Raw genomic sequence first — 16,537 nt, 5'->3', positions numbered from 1 at the left:
CACCCACTTCTCTTTAACAAAGGTGCTAACCTATTTATTTAAAATGGGTCAACACTTCCATTAAAACAGCAGTCGGAGGAATTCCAATCTGCTGGCACATCTTTCACTGATACTACAAAGTGTGAACTAAATGCACCGAGGTTTATTAAAACACTGATTTTTCTGGAAGAGGTTTATTATGAATATTGATCCTTTTTTAACAGTTCAGAAAGATCTAAGATGAAACAAAGCTCTGGTGTAATCTTTAATTCCCTCAAATGTTTTTCAGTTTTTCCAAGTCAGTTGCTGCATATTTCGTAAAAGTCCAACCTGCAGTTATTTCCTCCTTGCTTTTGACGTCTCCACCCTTGATCCTACATCATCTGTCAGTTTTGTATGAGTAGATCCACACAGCACAGCAGGGGACCTTTCTCCCCATTGCGCGTGTACTGACTCCTTGGTAAATCTATCCAATTAATCCCATTCCCCTAGCTCATACCCTGCAGCCCTGCAAAAAATATTTCCTTTTCAAGTTTTTAATCCTTTGCTGTTTTGAAACTTAGGATGGAATCTGTTCCTACTATCCCTTTCAGGTAGCACAATCCAGATAAAAAAAACTAAATCTCATCTCCCCCTCTGGTTCTTTTGCCAACTGTCTTACTTCTGTGTCCCTCTGAATGCTACCCGCTCCTGTCTTCTGAAACAGTTCTTTCACATTAATATTCTCTCTGTTCTCTGACAGAGCTTCTAAGTTTCCTCCATTGTTAGTGATGTTTGCGAGAAGACGTTTGTCTTTCATCCTACATTTTTCTTTTCCCTTTCAACAGCCCTTAATCCTCTATATAGCTGAAGTTTGTCTGAGGCTTCAATTTCTTCCCCAGCGTCTGGGGAGATTCTGTTCTATATTAACGTAAAACCAGAAGCCTTCACTCACTCTGCTGTAATGTTGCAAGGTTTGGAAGCTGAACATTTGAGGAAACAGGTTGTATGAAACCACGGCCCACAGCTAAACAAAGCTTTTTTTTTTAACTGTATTCAGAGTTGAGTTGTTACAGCTTCAGAAACAATATCTGGTAGCAACCATTAAACACAAGCTTAAATGGGGATCACCTCATAGAGAGGGGATGTGTCCTGAATACCATTAGTCAGCGCAAAAGTGGTATCCAGGACCAGATCAGGTTGCAAAAAGGGTCAGAGAGGAATAGGATGAGGGCATCACTGGCTAGGTCAGCATTTATTGCCCAGTGGGCAGTTTAGAGTCAACCACATTGATGGAGTCACATGTAGGCTAGACTAGGTAAGGATGGCAATGTCCTCCCCTAAAGGGCATTACTGAACCAGAGGGATCAATAACGGATGCATGGTCATAATCAGACTCTTAATTCCAGATTTTTTTTTATTGAATTCAAATTCCACGATCTGCTGTGGCAGGATTCGAACCCAGGTCCCCAGAACATTACCTGGGTCTCTGGATTTACAGTCCAGCGAGAATATGACTCAGCCATCACCTCCCCCATTTCCAAGTGTTTTTTTCACCATCACATGGCTTTTGGTTGGAATAAGGACAGGATGTAATATTGGGAGATTCATTTTGGATGGAACAACATGGCAAGACAATCCAATCCAAATGGTACCAATTTAAAGGAAGATGCAAGAATAAAGAAGTTAGTGATGGCGCATTTATAAATATTTGGTAGCAAGGGAAATTACAAAGGCAATTAAGGAAGCATTTCTGGTACTTGGCTTCATAAATATAGGCACTGAATACAAAAAAGAAGTCAGGTATGTCTAACCAATATTAAATCTCTGGTTAGGTTTCCGCTGGAGGATCTTGTATTTTTTAGGGGTTGTTTCCAGATGCATTCTTCACGGCATAAATTTGGAGACCGCTTGCCTACCAATCAGTAGCCTGTTTTTCAAGCAGTATAAATTGTTCTTCCCTTTGGAATCTGGCACACCTATTTTTGTCCCAAGAGATCCAAGTCAAAAAGATTCAATAGCTCATCTCCTTTTACAGCAATCTTCAAGTTCTGGACTACCAAATAACTATTTTCCTGTAATTTGTTTGTTTTATTCACTCATGATATGCGGGCATGGCTGGCTGGGCCAACACTTGTTGCCCATCACGAATTGTTCTTGAGAAGGTGATAGTGAGCTGTCTTTTTGAACCATTGCAGTCTATTTCGTGTAAAATGCCATTCGGGAGAGAATTCTGGAATTGAGACTCAGCAACGTGGAAGGAACAGCCATATATTTCCAACTCAGGGTGATGGGTAGCTTGGAGGGGAGCTTGCAGGTGGTAATGTGCCAATGCCACCTGTTTTTCATGTTGTTCTAGGTGGCAGAATCTATTGGCCTGGAAGGCAATGTCAAAGAAGACATGGCAAGTTTTCGTAATGCATCTTATAAATGGTATGACAACACAACAACAACAAAAGATTGGAGATGATTTCAGAAAGAATTGTTTCTTTCCACAGATGCTGCCCAACCAGCTGAGTATTTCCAGGGTTTTCTGTCTTTAAATTGGTACTGGTTGCAACAACTCAAGACAGTATGTTCTAGGGAGAACATCAGGATGCCAGAGAAAGAGCTGAGGAGAATTATATCATTCTGCATAGAAACTCTTGCAACCAATCAGATAAGGCCTCAATTCTAATCCTAGTTACTGAAGCTGTTAAGTCATTTCCAAAATGATGCATCCAAGAAAGAAGCTTTTATTCGGCAAATGACGGATATAAACTTTTCATGCAACTAAGAACATCCAAAGGACATCATTTATTCCACCTCCCAATATCTACTTGCTCCAGTGAAAACATTGAAGCTAAAATTCAACTAACAGAAGAACGTCAAAATCTATTTGTACATTTTTGACCAATAATGTATAATTCTAGTAAATCATCCAAGGCATTGCCCATAAACTGTTTTTTTTTTGTGACAGACGGTTCAATAATGTGACAAAATACCCTTACTGAGATCTAGTGGCCCCAATTGTTATGGAGGAATATCTAGTTGATGTTAGTACCAGATAAGTCAGAATCCCAACAGAATTTGGCTGGATAAATCATATATAGTTTTTGTTACCAAAGTGATCTTTTACTAAAACTTAAGGAAGCAACGCTATAGCCTTTATTTTAATAATGAAACAAAAGTTTATTAGCAATAGAGGTGAAGATAAACAAAAGGAAAAACACTTTTTTCCCTTATAACACAGAGTAGAAACAATCCACACACTTGAACTTAAACAATAACTGTCAGATTCAATACAACCTGGTACAACTTACAAACATTGTTGTAACTCTAAGAACATCTGGTGCTGTACCTTTAGCAAGACCCAGTCCAGTTCACTTCCAAAGAGAGAGAATATTTTCTATTTTTTTTCTTAATACTTAGATGAACTTGAAGTAATTCAAATTTCATCTCATCTGTTGGAAATGTAGATACTTCTTTCTTAATTATTATTTTACACAATTGACACTGCATCCTTCAAATACCATATTATCGCTGATACAGCTTCTATTCTTTTTGTTAAAAGAGCTTCAAAAAACTTAACCACTTCTTTTCCACTAACTGTATCCCAACACTCTGATCTGTAACTAATAATAACTTGTCATTCTAAGATAATTCAATTAGTTTAAACTTTTTTTTAGGTACACTGCTCAGTACAGGTTATTCCATTGAATGACTGATCACTTCAGAGCTTAATGCATGATTCCCTTTCGAATGGCTTCCCAGCACAAACTGAGAATTTCTCCTGCTTAACCCTCTGGGCAATTCCCTCGGAACACTGGGTAACCTCACCTCAAATGGAATTATGGGTACTGAAGTGTTTTTTTTAGACTAATTTTAATTCCAAATGCAGACAAACCTTTATGTTTAACTTAGACTTCCACAAACCCAAATGCATAATTAACAATATTAAATATATATATATATATATCTATAAATCTCACAATTTCATCACATTTCACAGTGCCTTTCACATGCTCAGAGCATTCTATTCACATAGAATGATTTACATACAGAGTATTGTCACAGTTTGTAATTTGAGAGTTGTATTTATACACTGACCTTCGCGATATCAGAACGTCACAAAATGCTTTACAACCAATGAAGTTTTTTTTTGAAGTGTGGTCACTGTTGTAAAGTAGGAAATGTGGCAGACAATTTGTATAAAGCAAGGTTCTGCAAATAGCAAAATGAAAAATCACCAGATAAGCTGAATTTTGTAATACAAACAGCACTCTCACATGGAATAACTCCACAGAGGCTGGTGCCCTATCACCACGGCACACTTTATTAACAAGTGGAGAGTCATCCATGCTGGTCCAGCTCGCTTAGGGCCAGCTCTCTGAGTGAGTAGAACCTCTGACACCTGTAATTTTATCTGTTAGCCAGTCCTCCCTGATTGGACCAGATTAACATCCCCAATCAGGGAACTCATATTCTATGAGGTCCAACTGGCTGACCTCATTCTAATCACTACACCACTCTTCACTTAAAAATACTATCATGGGGTCTTTCAGTTCAGATAAAGAGTCATATTCGACTTGAACTGTTTACACTATTTCTCTCTCCACAGATGTAGTCAGACCTGCTGAGTTTCTACAGAACACACAGTTTTATATTGGTATCATGAGATCTTTACCTGAAAGATAGACAGAGCCCTCAGTATAACATCTAAAGGAAAATAAAGCAGCTCCACCAGTAAAGTACTCCCTCACTACTTGGTGTGAATGCTAGGTTAGATGTTCAGGTTTGAGCTCTAGAATGGAACTTGAACACCCATAGGTAAGAAAACTGTGAAACAAACCCCACCACTACAATGCAGCCCATAAGTATGCAGTTACAAACGTCTTTCATAATTGACACTTTCCAGCCAGCTAAGTTTTTTTGCAATGTGGTGGTTACTGTTGTAAATTGGGAAACAAGGCAACCAATCTGCATCCTGCAAGATCCCACTAGCCACAATGTGATCAAGATCTGTTGACTGTTTTCGTGATTTTGATTCACAGATAAGTATTGGCCAGTTTTGAAGAAGAGTCGTGCCAGACACAAAATAGATGTTTCTCCAGCATTCTCATTCTCTGTTTAAGGTTTCCAGTATCCATTGTAACATGCCATTATTACAGCACTCTATCAGTGACATCACAGCCTAGAATATGTACTCCTGGGTCCAGTTGGATCTTAAGCCTATAACTTGATTCAGGTCCAAGAATGCTAACACTGAACTTACAACTGAATAATGCACGTGTAAACACTGGCCAACTGCAACGTTTACAGAGGCTATTTATCTCTTTGATGCCTTCTTGCTATTGTACCTTGTGATAGTTTGGGGCATAGATAAGGTGAATAGTCAAGGTATTTTTCCACAGGATAGAGGGGTCCAAAACTAGAAGGCATAGGTTTAAGATGAGAGGGGAAAGATTTAAAAGGAAGCTGAAAGGCAACTTTTTCACACAGAGGGTGGTTGCGTGTATGGAACAAGCTGCTAGAGGAGGTGGTGGAGGCTGGTACAATTACAACATTTAAAAGACATTTGGACGGGTATATGGATAGGAAAAGTTAGAGGAATGTCGGCCAATTGCAGGCAAATGAAACTAGTTAGGAAATCTGGTTGGCATGGATGAGTTGGGCGAAGGGTCTGTTTCCACACTATATGACTCTATGATACATTGAGATTAGATGGAGATAACTACACCCTTACAATTCTGGCCCCCTTAGGCATCCCTGAATTTAATGCTTCACCATTGGTAACCATGCCCTCTGCTGCTTTGGTCCTAAGTTTGGAAATCCCTTCCTAAACCTCTCTTCTCTTAGCTGTAAGCTTAAAGAAAGCCTTTGGTTATCCATCCTGAGATCAGCGTTGCAAAAATCTTTTTGTTGACAGCAAGCTCTTGTTAAGCATCTTGAGGCATTTTGTGATGTTAAATGCACGATATAATTGTAAGCTGGTGTTGTTGTCATTGTTGATTAGTGGAAAGGGGAACTGTAGTTTGGCAGCTGTTTCTAAATCACCAGATCTTCCTGACAGAAGAAAAAAAAGTGTTCCGTTGTGTATCTTTTTATGCATCAGCTTAAGTGTGACACAAAAAAAATGTTTCTGTGTGGCAGAGTGTGAGGCATGAAGTGTGAGGGATGCATGTTGAAGATTTATGTTAGGACAGAATAAGCTTCTTCCACACAAGTATCTTATTGGGTGCTGAGCCAGCTGAACAGTCTGTGGAGGATGAGATGAACAATAGTCCAGACAAGAATCAAGACAGATTTCCTGGGGCAGATTTTGAAATGAATTAAACTATCAGATTTTTTTTCAAATCTGAAGAATTCCAGTTTCCAATAATTAATATTCACATTTCTGAAAGCTAGATAATTTTATATCTTATGCCAAGTTTTACTCCTCTTATTGCCTGCATTGTATCCTAGAAACAGGAAGAAACTGAGAGGGGGAGTTTGGTGAGACAATGAGTTGTGTGATTAGTGGCTGCAATCATTCGAGGTGTTTAAATATTTTAATATATACCTGGCAGATGGAAAGTGTTAAGTTGTTAACCTCCAGAGGGTGTCGATGTGAGATAGGAGAGAGAGAGAGAGAGAGAACAATTTAGACAATCTATCACAGCTGAGGATGTGAGTGTTTTGCAAAAAGGAAACAGAACAAATCAAACATTGCATTTCCTCAGCTCCTCAGTCAGTATGCACTCCCCAGAATGACAGACAGAAGGAAAAAATTACAGGAGGAAGTAAGTCCAAGTTAAATCTGTGTACGCATATTTACTTTCTAAGAAATGAACTTCTCCAGTAAAAGTCAATCATTGGCAAATTTACTTTGACTAGATCACAGCCCAGAATGAAGAATTGAAGCGAAAATAATGAAAGCGAGCAGTAAGTTAAGTCTGAATACGACGGGAGGGGCTCATACTTCAGAATAAAGAAGTCTGACTATAATTGAACAGGCGAGTTCACACCAAGAGTGTTGGGTACAGTTTTGGTCTTCTTAAAGAGTCTGATTCCTGGGGTAAAATAGTTGTCCAATGAGGAGATGTTGAATAGGTCCACATCTATATTCCTTTGTGTTTAGGAGAATGTGAGATAATCTCGTTGAAATGTAGAAATTCTTAAGGGGCTTGACAGGAGAGATGCTGAAAAAAGAGGGTAGTGTTCTAAATCCTCCAGATTAGAGTGGCAGCAGGTCAGGCAACATTCGAGGAGCAGGAGAATCAATGTTTTGGGCAAAAGCCCTTCATCAGGAATGAGCCTGAAATGTCGATTTTCCTGCTGAAGGGCTTTTGCCCGAATGTCAATTCTCCTGCTCCTCGGATGCTGCCGGACCTGCTGTGCTTTTCCAGCACAACTCTAATCTAGACTCTGATATCCAGCATCTGCAATCTTCACTTTAACCCTTATAAATCCTCCAGCCATGGGAAACAAGAGCGCAGGACGCTGGCTCAAAATAACGTGCTGATGATTTAAGCCAGAGACAAGGAGCCATTCCTTCACCCAGGTCTTTTACATTCTCTACCCCAGGGGTTATGAATGATCACTGACAATATTCACAACAGAGATGGTTAGATTGAGTATGGGAATATGCAGGAAGGTAGAGTTGAGTTAAAAGATCAGCACGAACATACTGAATGGTGCAGCAAATTTAAAGGATCAAGTAGCCTACTCATACTGCTATTTTTACGCTATCACATTGTAGACTTAAGTGACGAGGACAAACAGAGATGAATGAGAGAAAGTATTGGGTAGGTGCCAAATGGAAAAAGAAACAGAACTGGAAGATAAATGGAGAGCAGGGTAACAGAAGGAATTGCAGAGAGTGAGTTAAGCAGAGACACATTAACAAGAAGAAAGAGCTTGCACTTGTATAGCAGCTTCATGGTTCACTTTCTCAGAATATCCTGACATGTTTCATTGGCAGTGACGGACCTTTAAACTACAGGCACTGTTGGGATGCAGAAAACCCAGCAGCCAAAAGCAAGGAGCAAAGTCCCATCATCTGCAATTTAACAACGACAAATACTGTTTGAGTGGTGGTGCTGAGGGATAAATATTGCCTGGAAACCAAACAAGTTTTTTTTTTAAGATTTAATGATGGGATGTGGACATCATTGGCTAGGCAAGCATTCACTACCACCATCGCTAAATCCCCATGAACTGAATGGCTTGCAAGGGCCACTTCAGTGTTCGCCTCATTGTGTCAACACTCTGGAGTCACAAAAATTAAAGAAGTTTTTAATAGTGCACAGAATTGACCTTTCAGTCCCGGGTTGACAGAAAGTACAGAGCAGGTTACTGCACTTAACAAGAAATACTATTTGTCATAAATAAAGCTGTAGGTAAACAATTATAATCCATCAGCATATATAATAGAATAGCCTTTATTGCCATTTTCACTTGAATGTGGGCAGTGAAAAATTTGTAATGTCACCTCTCAGCGCTATCTCTGGTAGGGCATACTTAGGTACAGATACTTTAAGTGTTCTTATACAATTGAAATAGTTAAAAAAAAAGGCTAGCATGGGAACATAGAGTTTAAATAGTCCAGAATGATAATAAAAAGTGTCTTTAAAGTAATCTAGTTATAGTCATTTCTTCAGAGTCCATGCCTGCACGGCTTCAGGACATGAAGCATATAATGCTACTAGTTAAAACTCGAAACCCTTCTAAATGCCCCCTTACACACAATACAACCCTATCTGACAGACACAGATGGGGGGAGGGGGGGGCGGATTCATACAGTCAGAGATGTACAGCACGGAAACATACCCTTTAGTCCAACCCGTCCATGCCGACCAGATATCCCAGCCCAATCTAGTCCCACCTGCCAGCACCTGGCCCATATCCTTCCAAACCCTTCCTATTCATATATCCTTCCAGATGCCTTTTAAATGTTGCAATTGTACCAGCCTCCACCCTCTGGCAGCTCATTCCATATACATACCACCCACTGCGTGAAAAAGTTGCCCCTTAGGTGTCTTTTTATATCTTTCCCCTCTCACCCTAAACCTATGCCCTCTAGTTCTGGACTCCCCCACCCCAGGGAAGAGACTTTGTCTATTTATCATATCCATGCCCCTCATGATTTTATAGACCTCTAGTTTAGATTAGATTCCCTACAGTGTGGAAACAGGCCCTTCAGCCCAACAAGTCCACACCGACCATCCAAAGAGGAACCCACCAAGATCCATTCCCTTACATTTACCCCTAACTAATGCACCTAACACAACAGGCAATTTAGCATGGCCAAGGAGCAGAAGAATCGACATTTCAGCATCACATTCCTAATGAAGGGCTTATGCCTGGAACGTCGATTCTCCTGCTCTTCGGATGCTGCCCGACCTGCTGTGCTTTTCCGGCGCCACCTTTTTTGTCTACGACTCTCCAGCATCTGCAGTCTTCACTTTCTCCTGAAATGGTGCTTGCGCTGGTCAGAATGTTGCTTCTCTGTCTTCCTTCCCTGATGCTTCCCCAGCTGACAGGAGCACAGGGTGACTGGTTCACAGTTGTTAAAGGCTTATTTGTTAAAAGTCACACAGCTGCTGAAGGAAGAATAAATTAGTTTATTCAGCTAACAAATGTGTTTTACTGCAAAGAACAGAGAGCTTCTGAACTGATGGAGAATTGATGGCATCTTCCTAATTTGTTCACAGCCCCAAGTTCTTCAGACACCTGAGAACCAATCACATCGTTGTTGACAAGCAGAAATATTTGTTATCAATGACTGGTCACTTGAAAGCAGACTAATGAACTACTTGCTGCCAACTGAATTTCTATTTGTACACACTCTTTGGCTCCAGCTCATCTGCAAACTACACTTCAATTACTATTTGAACAACTGCTGTGTAAATGGTACTTAAAATGATTGTCAGGTTACTTGATTTTACAAACTGCAGTAACTCTTCAGCAATCCTTGGTTTTCAAAACTTTTTTTTCCAATAATCAAAAATACAGAAAAATAGAAATGTCATTACAGACGTTTAGAGTCAAGCACATTTCTGTGGGTTTGGAGTAATATGTAGGCCAGACTCAGGGAAGGAACAGCTAATTTCACTTCCCTAGAGGACACTAGAGAACCAGTTGGGTATTCAGAACAATCACAGAGTCATAAAGCACAGAAACAGACCCTTCAGTCCAACTAGTCCACACTGACCATGTTCCCAAACTAAACTCCTCCCAGTTGCCTATGTTTGGCCCATATCCATCCAAACCTTTCCTATTTATGTACTTATCCAAATGTCTTTTAAGTGTTCCCTAACTGTATCTTAATGATAGTTTCCTGCTTGCCTTTAGGCTGGCTTTTTTATCCTGAAGGCTTTTTTATTCCAATTTTGCTATGGTGGGATTTGAACCCATATCCCAGAACATTAGTTGGGACTCTAGATTGCTAGTCAAGTTGCATTATTACTACACCATCACCTCAGGCATGATTTAGGCTCTGAAATGCCTGAGAATCCTTAGTTTCACAGCAATTAGGCATTGTGAACAAATACTGATCTTGCCTATAATGCCCACGTCATGAAAAAGTAAAAGCTAACCTCATAGAGATCCACTTGCAGTTTGCGATATATAAAAATAAATGAGAATGTTTATTTAAACTTTATAGGTTCTTTACAGGACCCCAGGTTGTCACCGATATGGTCTGCAAACATGGACACCCTGCTTTAGACAATATGAACAACGACCTAGCTGTTTGATGCAATAGAACATGCCAAAGGCACCTCCCAGGAGCAGGTATAAATCACTCTGAGTCACAAAAGGAGATATTACAGCAAAGTCCAAAAGCTGAGTTAAAGAGGATCTGAAAGGTTGAAAGCTAGACGGAAAATATGAGGAAATTTCAGATCTGTATGCCTAAGCAAATGACAGCCATGACCACCAGTGGAAACAAAACTTACAGGCACTCAGAAGGCAAGAAATTAGAGGAACACATCTTTATTTCGCAACTGAGAGGCTGTGTTGGGGTGAAATGCCCTCAGTACATTTAGTTTCATCTTTCTAGAATTCCACAGCTCTCCCAGATTCTTTAAACAGCAACTTCCAAACCTGAGACCTCTTGCATTTCAAAGGTAAGGGGCAGCGAATGTGTGGGAACCGCCACCAGCTGCAGGTTCCCCACCCAGCTGCATACCATTCGGACATGGAATGAAACTACTGTTTCTTCACTGTCATTGGGTTCAAATCCTGGAATTCCCTCCCTTTCCTCATTGTGGGTGGACCGACATCCTAAGGACTGTAGTGGTTCAAGAAGACACCTTGCCACTACCTTCTCAAAGGCAACTAATGCGAGCCTAGCCAGCAGCATTCACATTTGTGAAGAGAGAAAACACATCTGCTGTGTTATAAAGGTGTCTGCGGTCCTCATTTCAACTGCCTTTCAACTCAGATCAGCTGTTGCTCTATAAGGAGATAGGGAACACAAAGAAACCAAAAGTAGCAGTAGGCCATTCAGCCTTCGATCCCGCTGTACTGTTCATTATGATCGTGGCTAATCATCCAACTCAACAACCTGCTCCTGATTTTCCCCCATTTTCTTTGATCCCCTTAGCCCCAGGTACTATATCCAACTCCTCCTTGAAATCATACAATGTTTTGGCCTCAGCTGCTTTCCCTGGTAGTGAATTCCATAAGCTCACCACCTGGGGTAGGGGGGGGATAAAGAAATTTCCACTCAGTCCTAAATGGTCCACTCCATATCCTTAGACTGTGATTCCTAGTTCACTGGGAACATCTTTCCTCCGTCGACCCTGTCTATTCCAGCTGGAATTTTATAGGTTTCTAAGAGAACCCCCTCATTCTTCCAAAATCCAGAGAATAAAATGCTTACCAATCCAACCTTTCCTCACAAGCCTGTCCTGCCATCTGAGGTATCAGTCTGGTAAACCCTTGCCACCATAACAAGAACATCCTGACATAAAAAGAAACACTGGATCAACTGGGCTTGTACTCACTGGAACTTAAAAGTACAGGGGGCAGGGGTGGGGGGGTGTCTCAGAAACACATAAAACTCTGATGGGACTGGACAGGCTCAATGCGGGAAGAATGTTCCCAATGTTGGGGAAAGACCAAAACTAGGGGTCACAGTCTCAGAGTAAAGGGTAAGCCATTCAGGACTGAGATGAGGAAGAATTTCTTTACTCAGAGAGTTGTGAACCTGTGGAATTCTCTCCCACAGGAAGCTATTGGGGCTGGTTCATGAGATATATTCAAGAGGGCCCTAGTGGCTAAAGAGATCAAGGGGAACAGAGAGAAAGTGGGAGTTGGATATTGAAATTGCATGATCAGCCATGATCTTATTGAATGGTGGTGCAGGCTCAAAGGGTGGAATGGCCTACTCTTGCACCTATTTTCTACATTTTCTATGTTTCTTATCCTTACTCAGATAAGGTGGCCTGTCATGTTTTCCAGGTATCTCTCAGAAAGCGGAATTCCTTGTATCTAATTATAGGGCTATTAAGATAACTTGAAGGGAATACTGATTGGACTGGAAAACATAAAACAATTAAACAATGTTCATTCATCCATGAGCAAGAAGGGAAAGTAAAGATTTTAGATCTGATTATTGACTGCTCGGAAAGCACCCAGTCAATGTGAAGCTGTTATCAATAAGTCCAATTAAACACTAGCCTGTATCTCAAGCATGACACCTGAAATTGGATAGGTGAAAAGTCTTATATATGTATAGAGGATATGCAGGATATTGCAGGGTTTTGACGGTAAAAGTAAAAATGGATGGCTTTATATTCTCAACAGCCCTGTTTAATGCACCATTTTATTGCTCACAAAGAATTCACATGTTAAATAGTCTGACATCCTTGCAGTCATGTAAAGTGTGGCTGTGGTGAGACAGAAAACAACATGGCATCCTATAAAATCTACTGATTTAAGGGGGTGATTAATCCAACTGTGCACCAATTCAGAACGTGGCCACATCGCTTAATTCCGCTCACAACGCCACCGCATGTAAAACAGAGCTGAGCAGAAATCTAGGATAAGGCAACCTCTTTACTGGCTGTATAATATAGGGTATGTTGTCTTGAATTGACTGGGTAGATATCAAAGGGAAACAGATGGGACTGGTGTATGGAAGGAGCTGTAAGATTGAGTAGTCAATAAACCCCACCCACAATGAAATAGTTTTGACTCCAATTATTCTCCTCTCCTTTTTTGAGGTACTGACTCAAGTGGGAGATTGTGTGAAGGCCCAAACATACAGGGTCACTGCATAGTATGAGGAATTAGTGAGAAATGCCTGGTGGTCACTTTCTTCACATGTTCCCATCAGTGTGGGCCCATAAGGTACTGACAGCCATCCACGCATTCAAATGATCATTTTGGGCATATAAGGCCACATTTCAAATGTACCATTTTAACTTGGGAAGGAGTCACGTTTTTATACTGTGCACCACACAAGTGCCAGGCAGTGACCATCTCTAACAAGAGAGAATCAAATGATCTTCCCTTGACATTCCATGACTGAATACCCCACTATCAACATCCTCAGGGTTACTATTTACCACAAACTGATATGGACCAGCTCTATAAATACTGTGGCCGTAAGAGAAGCTAAGAAGCCCAGAATTCTGTAGTGAGTAACTCCCTTCCTGATCTCCCCAATTCCTGTCCACTATCTGCAAGGCGCAATTCATAAATGTGATGGAGTACTCCCCACTTGTCTGATGGGTGCAGCTTTAATAACACTCAAGGAGCTCAACACTATCCAGGACAAAGTAGCCACTTGAATATCAACCCATTTAGCACCTTCAACATTCGCTCCCTCTCCTATGTGCACAGTGACAGCAGCATATAAAATCGACAAGATGCACAGCAACTCTTTCGACAGAACTTTCCAAACCCATGACCTCCTCAACCATGATGGATTGGCAGCAATGGTTACTTTTTATATCTAGTCTTAACTTTAAGAGTAATCTTTTTAAATCTAACTGAAATGCTCTCTCACTCTGCTACTCCTGCACCTATCGTCTATTGTCGATTTAGATTAGAGTCCCTACAGTGTGGAAACAGGCCCTTTGGCCCAACAAGTCCACACCAACCCTCCGAAGAGCAACCCACCCAGACCCATTTCCCTCTGACTAATGCACCTAACATTACGGGCAATTTAGCATGACCAGTTCACCTAACCTGCACATCTTTTGGACTATGGGAGGAAACCGGAGCACCCAGAAGAAACCCACGCAGACACGAATGTGCAAACTCCACACAGATAGTCGCCCGAGGTTGGAATCGAACCTGGGTCCCTGGCACCGTGCCATCTCTGCTGCCTTTGACAGCCCTCAGTCAGCAGCCCCTAAAAGCACCAGCTAAACCAGATAGCACTGCACAACACTCACAGCTGACCTCCACATAACCTATCAAAAGGAGATCAGCAGTTTACTACGCGTGTAAAATACTGGATATTCCCAACATAGAAAGAGGTGATTCAACCATCTCGTCCATGCAAGCTCTTTGCTAGAGCAATTCCAAATTAGCCATAGCATCATTCTATCTCACAATATTTTCATCTGTTTCAAATGTTTTATCTTAAAAGTTGTGATGATTTCTGCCTTAACTGCTCAGAGACATCAATTCAAGTGCTGCAGATTCCATTGGGATCAGTACTCGATAGGGTTAGCTCATGCTGGACTCTGCAGTTGGCAGGGAGAAAAGGAAACAGAGATAGTTGAGACCTTCATCCACGTGCTCATGGTTAGATTCTAACCCAAGTCCTGGTGGAGAATGGTTGAAAGCATTGCATTAGCCAGCCACATAACACTTCCTTATATAGGATACAAAGCCCATTTGGGATATACGACAATTTGCTGAAATTTGATCATTCTTAATGAGAATTTCATAATTGACATTCAAGTCAACGCATATCAAAAGCCACTTCTCAGACATAATTCCTTTAGGGAATGCTGAAGTTTTGTCCTTGAAATTATAATCTATGCATAAACAAATCTGAAGCACACACAGCGCTGGTCAAAACTTTGCAATCTGTCTACTCTGAGATCTCAACTAACTCCACTTTTGCATTCAGCTCTTCCAGTGAGAGTCTTTATTTTTAAATGATCCCTTTCCCATTTCCATATGTGAAGCAGAAGGGTTAATCTTTTCATAATGTGCCGCCTAAGTCATTTTTCTGTAAGTAAGATTTTTGTAAATCATGTTAATGATTCTTAGTTACATGACTGTGGAACAGTAGATTTATGGCTTCTCCCTATCTTTTAAAAGGAAGTGCTAAGTAGCATAACTATGGCGATAAAGGGTGATGAGTTCAAGGTGGGCTACAGAGTGAGAATGTGACCTCCAGTGACACATTACTGCATACATACCTCAAACAAAACCTCTTTGAAACAGATTACTGGTCCTTATCTCACAGGATGAAAGATTGGGTTGGTTAGGTCTATACTCAATGGAATTTTAGAAGAATGAGAGGTGGTCTGATTGAAACAGTTACGTGAATAGGTTCGAAAGGTAGGGACTATTTTTCTTGGAGAAGACAACATTGAGAGGGAGAGACTCAAAATCATGAGGAGGTCAGGTCAGAGAAATGACAGGGATGTCATTCTCAATGGTGGAAGGATTGAGCACAAGAGGGCAAAGAATTAAGGCAACTGCCAAAAGAAGCAACCGAGACAGGAATAGAAAACTGATGACTCTGAGTGGTTAACGGTCAGAATGCCTGGTGTTTGGATGTGGTGGAGGCAGGTTACTTTGAAGCTTAAGACAGGGAGTTGGATTATTACCTGAAAAGGAAGAATGTGCAGAGTTACGGAATAAAAGTGGATACGCTATATTAGATGCGCTGCTGATTCAGTGAGGCCATGCAGACATGATAGGCAGAGTGGCCTCCCCGTGTGCTGTAACAAGTCTGTGATATATAAGACCATAAGACATAGGAGCGGAAATTAGGCCATTCAGCCCATCAAAACTGCCCCAACATTCAATCATGGCTGATCAGTTTCTCAACCCCATTCTCCCACTTTCTCCCCGTAACCCTTGTTCTCCTTGACAATCAAGAACCTATCTATCTACATCATAAATATACTCAATGACCTGGCCTCCACAGCCTTCTGTGGCAGTGAATTCCATATAGTTACCACTCTCTGGCTGAAGAAACTTTGACAGCAGAAAAACTCCGTGGACATTTCCCTTCACTGGGGTAGCTAGGACTAGTGGGGTCAGTTTAACACAACCATTCAATGAAGGAGTAAGCCCACAAGCCTGCCCTACTATTCAATAAACATCATGGTTGATCTGTTGGCAACCTTAAATTCTCATTCTTGCCTACCCTGATAAACTTCCAATCTGTTGCTGAACAAGAATCTACCTCCCTCTGCCTTAAAATATCCAAGGACTTCACTTCCACCATCCTTTCATAAAGAGAGGTCCAAATACCCATGATCCTCAGAAAGAGAAAAAAGTCATTTCATCTCTGCCTTAAAAAGGGATGCGACAAAAAAAAACTTTAGATGCTGGAATCTAAAATACACAGGCAGGAGGCTGGAAGAACACAGCAAGCCAGGCAGTATCAGGAGGGACAGGCAGGAGGCTGGAA

At 41.0% G+C, this 16,537-nt stretch overlaps 1 protein-coding gene and 1 long non-coding RNA gene across 5 annotated transcripts in view; one reads left to right on the top strand and one right to left on the bottom strand.

Annotated features, from left to right (window-relative positions):
• LOC122542246 (protein phosphatase 1 regulatory subunit 29-like) overlaps nt 1-16,537 on the bottom strand; it is a 407,579-nt gene that overhangs the window by 366,554 nt on the left and 24,488 nt on the right. The gene's annotated exons all lie outside the window — the stretch shown is intronic.
• On the top strand, nt 6,456-9,752 carry LOC122542247. Its single transcript, XR_006309763.1, has 3 exons — nt 6,456-6,719; nt 6,814-6,861; nt 9,633-9,752. It is a non-coding gene; the product is annotated as an uncharacterized LOC122542247 (long non-coding RNA).

The sequence above is a fragment of the Chiloscyllium plagiosum genome, chromosome 39 (genome assembly GCF_004010195.1).
Source record: "Chiloscyllium plagiosum isolate BGI_BamShark_2017 chromosome 39, ASM401019v2, whole genome shotgun sequence".
Classification (NCBI taxonomy): Eukaryota; Metazoa; Chordata; class Chondrichthyes; order Orectolobiformes; family Hemiscylliidae; genus Chiloscyllium; species Chiloscyllium plagiosum.
The sequence above is the reverse complement of the archived record's forward strand: the minus strand, read 5'-3'. Positions and strand labels throughout refer to the sequence as shown.